The 8,274-nt window shown below is 32.9% G+C and overlaps 1 long non-coding RNA gene across 1 annotated transcript; it reads left to right on the forward strand.

The window, feature by feature from the left end:
• The first annotated feature begins 4,137 nt into the window (after positions 1 to 4,137).
• On the forward strand, positions 4,138 to 6,797 carry LOC127833905 (uncharacterized). Its single transcript, XR_008027666.1, has 2 exons — positions 4,138 to 5,184; positions 5,549 to 6,797. It is a non-coding gene; the product is annotated as an uncharacterized LOC127833905 (long non-coding RNA).
• The last annotated feature ends 1,477 nt before the right edge of the window (positions 6,798 to 8,274 follow it).

Below are 8,274 nucleotides of genomic sequence, written 5' to 3' on the forward strand. Positions count from 1 at the left end.
TCAATATTGTAAGAGATTTGGCTTACCATTATTATATAAAATGCATTATAAATCCACAATTTGAACGCCACACTGTATTGGATAGCGATAAATGGTTAGATCAAGAATGTAGAGAAGAGACGCGGTCGTATAAAGATGCCTTGCATATATACGACAATATGCTATTGAAAAAACAAGTTTATTTTTTTATATAATATGAAAACAACAGCGTAAGACATACATTATACAATCCTGTTAACAATTCGAAGATCTTAAACGGAATAAACAGAAAATAACATTGTATAATGGTAATAATGCGTATTGATTTTAAGAAGCATTTCCAGCAAATATTTTCAGATAAAAACCATACTAATACTACTTGTTCCGAAGAATGTTAATGGAACCATAACTTCGACAATCTCAAAAATGTGTAAGGCGACCTTGATTTCCAAATAACATATACTGAAGTAATTAAAGCTATTTCCCTCTTAATGAAATGTGAATCGCTTGGTGTAGATAAGTTTCTAAACGAATATTTTATATAAAACTGTGTTACTTTTGCAGTTTAAATTACTAAAAATTTAACATGATTTATAAATAAAGGCATATTCCCGTCAGCTTGTACTAAAGGGTTATAATCCCTATACATAAGAAGGGTGATATATTCGATCCTAGTTATTATAGATGCATTACCTTATTACGTAACTTTGCAAAAGTGTTAACATGTATATTCAAACAGCGAATATCGACGCAATGTGAAAACAATAATGTTATCTAGGACGCGAAGATTGGGTTTAGACAAGGTAGGTCAACTACAAATGCAGTCTACATACTCCATTCTGTTATTGTTAAATATGTAAATATGAATAAACGATTATATTGTTGTTTCGTTGATATGAAAATTCGAATGTATTCTATATAAATTAAAATTACAATTAAAGTTATAGAATTCAAATGACGACGGCAAAATGTTGCGAATTATACGCCGTAACAATCAGTCAAATGTGGTGTTAGACATTGCAACACATTCTCGGAATATTTTTAAAAAGTAGTAGCGGCTTAACCAGTGGGACATACAATCGCCGATACTTTTTTCTCTTTTCTTAGGCGATCTTGAACTGGTTAAACAAAGTAAATATTATGCGGGAATAAATATATAAGTCATATGTTTACTTCTACTACTTCTTGCATACGATATGGCTGTAATAGGCAAAACGCTGGAAAATCTACAAATGTATATTTATCGTTTAAATGATTATTGTAACGTATGTTGTCTGGTAATCGTCATACCGAACACCATAATAATTGTATTCCGTTAACAAGGAGCAACCAAACGTAATGAGGTGACGTATGGCACAGGTGGTTAGCGTGTGGCTATGATAATTATTAGTGAAAACATCTTTTGGAATGATAAATAATCATATTATAACGAAAAATCAACTTTTCTAAAAAAAACATTTCACTATCAAATATATTTATAACAAGGTATCCAACTCGAAATCATCCGAAAACGGGGTGCATCGTTTTAAACAGCCATTACTTCATCAATTTTGCAGCGATTTTCACGATATTGGTCAACGCAGAAATAAATTTCCTTTCTATATGTCTTGCAATATTTTTACAAATACTGGGTCAACTTTTAAGAAATAACACGATACACAACTCGCGTGATCCAGTTGTGATCGATCAGACCGTATACATGACTGAAATCTTTACGGAGTTAAGGGCATTTTCCCTGCAAAGTTCACGAACCTCGATACCATAATTCAATAAAACGTATGAAAAAACATTCTTACCGTGCTTGCCGTTGCATTATGCATCAAAACTAACTGTCCAGCGCATTTTGAAACCTTTTTTTACATACATTTCAACTAACTGACATTTTAAACACACGAGTGATTTCATTGGTTCAATGCGGAGGTGTGTCTTTACAATTGGAGATTTCATTCATAAATACGGTCTGATCGATCACAACTGGGTCAAGCGAATTGTGTATAGCGTTATTTCTTAAAATTTGACCCAGCATCTGTAGAAATATAACAAGATATATACATTTCCTGAAAGGAAATTCATTTCTGCGTTGAATAAGACCGGGTTAATGAAAATCGCTGCAAAATTTATTTAGTAATGGCTGTTCAAAACGATGCACCCCGTTTTCGGATGATTTCGAGTTGGATACCTTGTTATATATAAAACGATAGTGAATTTTCATAGAAAAGTTGATTTTTCGTTATAATATGATTATTTATCATTCCAAAAAATGTTTTCACTAATTATTATCATAGCCACACGCTAACCACCTGTGACGTATGGAAGTATACAGATTTAATTATGTGTGGTCTTATAACTCACAAATCAATTAGATATTTTTGTTTAAACACAGAGTTATCAATACATACTTACAATAGTGTAAACGAGATATTAATGATAGTAGGATTCTTATTGTAAAGAACGCATGTATCTTATTAAGAGAAGACTGTGACAACAAGAGCGATTACGAAAGTACGCAAATGTGCACATAACCTGAGAATTTAGTCTGGTTGAGTCAGACCTAGCTTGATAAAATTCCCGCAATTATTAACTCCAAAAAATAAAAGTTAAATTGTCAAGTTAGACAAGTTTATATCAAAGGCTTTAAATATTCGCCAAATTCATACTCATAGTAATGTATATATGAGTTATATGCATTACTTTAATCAAAATACTTCATGACATTATGTGTATTACTGTATTTCACCATGTTTTGAAGCTATTATATGCTGATATATTTGTTGCATGCGGATTAAAAAAACTAATATAATTCTTTTTTTGCGCTACGTTAGTATTATACGATTGGGTTTCAAACTGTATCATTTTGTATTCCTAAAAAATATTGACATTAATTATTGATGACAACGACATACTAAAACGGTTCCATATACATCTAGATACACTGTATACATGTGAGTTAACACGAAATTTTGTTTAAATATCTGTACATCTATTCCTTTTCTACTTTAGAATACGTCTGCTATTGTGACAGTGTTGATTTTAAGAAATTGTCTTTTTGACATCACAATAATCTCAGTAATAAGTGATATTTTTTTCCAAAAAAAGGTTAAAATAAGGTATACTAATGTATAGTTCTCAGATGTCCTTGGGCCTACATGTTTACATTTCTGCACACACTTTTTCCCGAAAATTGTTACAAAAAGGCCAATTTTAGCAAAAATATTTTGTAATGCTCGTCAAGTTTGTTCATAAAACAATAACTTACGCCGCCAGGCTATTAACAAAACAGAATATTTCACTACATGAATTTTAAAGTGATTTGTGTACGTTATTAATGCTTCAAACAACATTTGGCAGGCCACTTTGCTGTGTTTTTAACTCCACCTCTGTATCCTTGAGCTGCACTCACTTATGTAAATGTGTTTGTAGTTGATTTGATTTTTTCGCATAATAGCATGTTAAAATCGATACCCAATGTTTTATTCATCATAAAATGCAGGTATCATACGCACATTTGGTTTATTGTTCATTAAGTTTAAAGAAACGAAAAACACAAGTCTAATATTAAACATCTGAACATACGATTAGAAACAAATACACTTCTTTACACATTACCCATTGAATTTGTACCCTTTATACAACGAGTTTAATCCATTTACACATGTTAACATGTTTTAGTTGTATTTCGCAATAACTTCGTTTGTGCTGTGTTTTAAACAGATTTATGTACTAGAAAACGCAATGTAAAACAATAATATGAATACATAGCATACCATTGTCAATAAATGTTAATTACGAAAATTTGCACATAACACTTCCGTTTAACAGGTGTATGTAATTGAATTAAAGTGTTATTTATATAGGAAATTGTGTCCTTAATGCATTATTACTAGATCGATTGAAAATAAAGTTTAGTTTATCGCAAATTGAGAACAATTTCAGTAATTAAAGTTCACTGCCAGAGATTGCGCTTAATCTAGGAACTTTGTAATCAACAGGAGTCTATTAAAGAACATGAATATACAATACTTATGCTTAAAATGTACACATTTTATAAAACACTACGAAAAACGTTTAATATATATATATATATATATATATATATATATATATATATATATATATATATATATATATATATATATATATATATATATATATATATATATATATATAGTTTCAGATTGGGTAAAATGGTGGGTCAAACGTCCATTTTACCGCCGTATTGTTGGGTCTTTAGTCGATTGTCGGGTCCCAAAGTCGATTATCGGGCACTTGGACCCGACAGTTGAAGACCCACTTAATAAAAGGCTGCTTAACATCCTCATGACTATTTTTTAATTCAAATTTGCGTATGTAATTTTACTCGAATTGTCGGGCCTATATCTCCCATTCGCAAACTTTAGATCAAACTCCTCACGGCAGTTACTTCCCTTGGGCATCTTCTAGAATAAGGGAGGCCACTGAGCCCTTTTCGGAAAGTCGCATATCTCCCCTGAGTATTCTCCGGAATTGGAGGTTCTCAATCGCTGGCATTCGGTACCCCTCGCAGATTATCATAATACTTATCCGATGTTTGACGGAAAGGGCCGAGAATGTGCGATTGAATCGCTGGGTAGTATTGATTTCCAGTAACAATGGCGTCGAATGAGAAAGAAAACGATCGTTATCTGTCTGACATCGAAATTGACAAATTAAGTGTTGCACAATTGAAGGATTATTTACGATTTCATAATCATTATGTGTCAGGGAATAAGAATGAACTTGTCTTGAGGACAAAAGGCGTACAAAAGCTAGGATTAAATGATCGACAGCTGCACAGGAATGCGGAAGTAAATTATGAAAAAAGGAAAACAGAAAAACTTTTTACGCCACTCGGTGAAAAGCTGCCACATCCAGATGTATTAAAAACGTTGAGTAGTGACTTAATGGACTTTCCTACATTAATAGATAGTGACATCTACAATTATTTTGTGCTGAAAATGAACACACAAAAACAATTGAGATCAAAAAATTGTATTATGTTTACAGACATAAACACAGTATTTTGTACCATGACATAAGTGACAAATGGGAACATTGTTTTGTTAAATGCAAAGTATTACCATCACTACCGAGTGCAAATGTGAAAGAAAACCCAGATCACAGTGTGTGGCTCTGTCTGTCAAAGGTCACTGGACAGGTTCATTCAGCGGAATGTAATTGCACAGCCGGGTGAGTGTACACAGTTTTTCATATAAGTTCTTGCAATATTGAAACGAGGTTATAAATAATTTATCAAGAGACATGCCTCTGTTACAATCCTAGTTGCAATAATCCAACTCCCAGCTATATTTACCCTCTGGGTTGTGAGGTGTACGAATGTACTCATAAACCCTCAGAGCATTCAAGAAGAACTAGTAGTTACGATCCCCGAATCGGCATTATACCAATCATTTTCATAGATCTATATACTGGTCACAAGCTATTCTCGGGATGGACCAGTTTCTGGGAAATTTTCATCAAAATTTAGATGCTCGAGCAAAAAAAAAAGTGCAGTTTGAAAGTATGTCTAATTATTATGTTTATATATTTTCAGGAGCGGAGAAGCATGTATCCATATTGGTGCATTTATGTATGCCCTTTCTGATCTCACTGCTAAAAAGAAGGACGGCACTCTAAGATCAACCTCAAAAAAATGCGTGTGGGACAGATTTAATAATCCCCGGAAAAGAAAGCGAACGCCTAAAAAGTCTAGCGAATTTACATTTCGGAAACATACCTTTGAGTCAAAATTAGAGCCAGTCGAAAATAACACCAGAAAAGAACTTCTTGCGATTTCTGTAAATGAGAACAGTTTCCGTTCAAAACTCGAAAATATGCAACCCAACAGCTGGATGGCTTTTGAACTTTGTAGAAGAGAAGGAAGAGGTGAAATTACCAAAGTTTATAGAAATTGGATATAACTTTAGTGATAGCGTAGATCTGAATAGTGAAACTGTGAAGGATAAAATGTCGAAAATGATGGATATGCTACAAATGGATGAACTTGAATGCCAAAGTATTGAAAAATTAACCAGAGGTCAGGGAATGAACGTACTTTGGGAAGATGAAAGAAAATTACGTGTAACTGCATCCAATTTTGGTGAAGTAATTTTACTGAAACAAGAGACTGAAAGATTTAAAAGAAATTGAGTGCAATCTTTAAAGAATAGTAACAAATATGAATTTAAGATCACAATTGTGAATTTCTCGCAAGCTTACCCTTGCTCCTAGAATATGTTTTTATAATTTTGATGTCTCACTTTTCTCTAGAGATTAACCCTTTACTTCTTAAATATGTATTTTCAAGCTTTTGTAGTTCCTTAAAAAGTTAAATGTAATAAAGTACCTTTATTACTAAATTTAAGTTTTAAAGGCTTCATTTCCAACCCTTAAATACTGATGAGCAGCAAACAGTATAAAACCTGAACAGACTGCGAGTTACTAGCATGCTGTTCTGGTTTTATGCTGTTTTCACTGTGCTTCCAAGTGGAATAGGGTTAAATAACAAAAGTTAACGCCAGATCAGAAAATAATTTAAGTAACAACAGTACAGGACATCATTGAGGTCCCTCCTTTTTTATGTTTCAATAGTCATTTAGCTCTACAAAGCATATAAATATTGTACATAAAAGTGTATGAATGTATAAATATTTATCAACTGTTCATATTATGAATTTTACAGTAGTACATGTAGAATGCTTTTCAACGATTTGTGTACGGTTCATTAATACCATCACAACGTGATTGTCAATTGTTATTCCGCTAAATTGATTTGCTCTTAAAATGATAAATCATAAAAAGAACTTTTGCTATGTTATTATCCATCACTTATTACCTTACCTGTGTTTGGAGAAAAACCGAAGGGTTTACGATAATAATCTGTTTCAAAATGTTAAAATGATATGAAATTAATGAGTGGCAAGCATGAACCAAATTAAGAAAATCAACACAGAGGTATCAACAGCTGCATCTTATTAAAAATCTGTGCACAATGCTTTTTGTCCAAGTATAGATCATTTCAGAACCCCATTGAGTTAATAGACACCTTGGAAGCTTTGCTGGTATGACTTCTGCTTTACATCTGACAAGTACTCTGCAGGTGTTGCTACTTGTATCAGAAATCTTGGTTTTAAACAAGAGCTGTCACCATAGGATGACTTATGCCCCCTATATACGCTTGATAGAAGTTATGAGCATTTTCCCAAACCTAAATGCATATTTCGAAACCTAAACACGGACCCTAAGTTTAAGGTCAAGGTCACAGGGGTCAAAGTTTGTGTGCATATGGAAAGGCCTTGACCATATACACATGCATGCCAAATATGAAAATGCTATCTGAAGCGACATAGAAGTTATGAGCATTTTTCGAAACCTAAACGCAAAGTGTGACGGACAGACCGACAGACAGTCCGATCACTATAGCGACATAGAAGTTATGAGCTTTTTTCGAAACCTAAATGCATATTCGAAACCTAAACGCGGACCCTTAGTTTAAGGTCAAGGTCACAGGGGTCAAAATTTGTGTGCGTATGGAAAAGCTTTGTCCATATACACATGCATGCCAAATATGAAATTGCTATCCAAAGCGACATAGCAGTTATGAGGATTTTTCGAAACCTAAACGCAAAGTGTGACGGACGGACAGACCGACAGACAGTCTGATCACTATATGCCCTCCTTCGGGGGCATAAAAATTCTTGACGGGTTTATTGCTCCCAATTATAAATTAACTGTTGATTAAGTCTTCAGTAGCAGTACTAAACCTTAAAGACAAACATTTACTTAGGTATACAAAAGAAATCTGTGTTTTCAACGCTCTGTGTCAATTAATGTATGTAAACTTGAATCCAGTACAATATTTATCAGAATTTCAGTCTTATAATTTGTTTGGTCTTACAAAACTGCTTTCAAGCAAGAAAACATGTATAAATATATTGGCACAAACACACAAACGCAGAAACACAATTTTCTTTTTTTGCCTGAAAATGTTTGTATGGAATATGAGACAAGAAAATAATAATCAGTAACAATTTTATTTTCACAAATGAAAGCTGACTGTAAAATGTGAAATTAAGTATTATTCACATAATTACATAGTATATTACTTATACATACATGCAATGGTCAAACACTTCTAGTTAAATTGTATACTGAATTTCTCACAAAGTTCACTTGTTCAGCTTCTTATCAAACTTAATTTGTACTAGTTTTAAGGAGCCACTTTTCCAGTTTATATTAGCATGACTATTTTCAGTTTATAAACACACTTTATTTTCCGGG

Source organism: Dreissena polymorpha, chromosome 6 (genome assembly GCF_020536995.1).
Source record: "Dreissena polymorpha isolate Duluth1 chromosome 6, UMN_Dpol_1.0, whole genome shotgun sequence".
NCBI lineage: Eukaryota > Metazoa > Mollusca > Bivalvia > Myida > Dreissenidae > Dreissena > Dreissena polymorpha.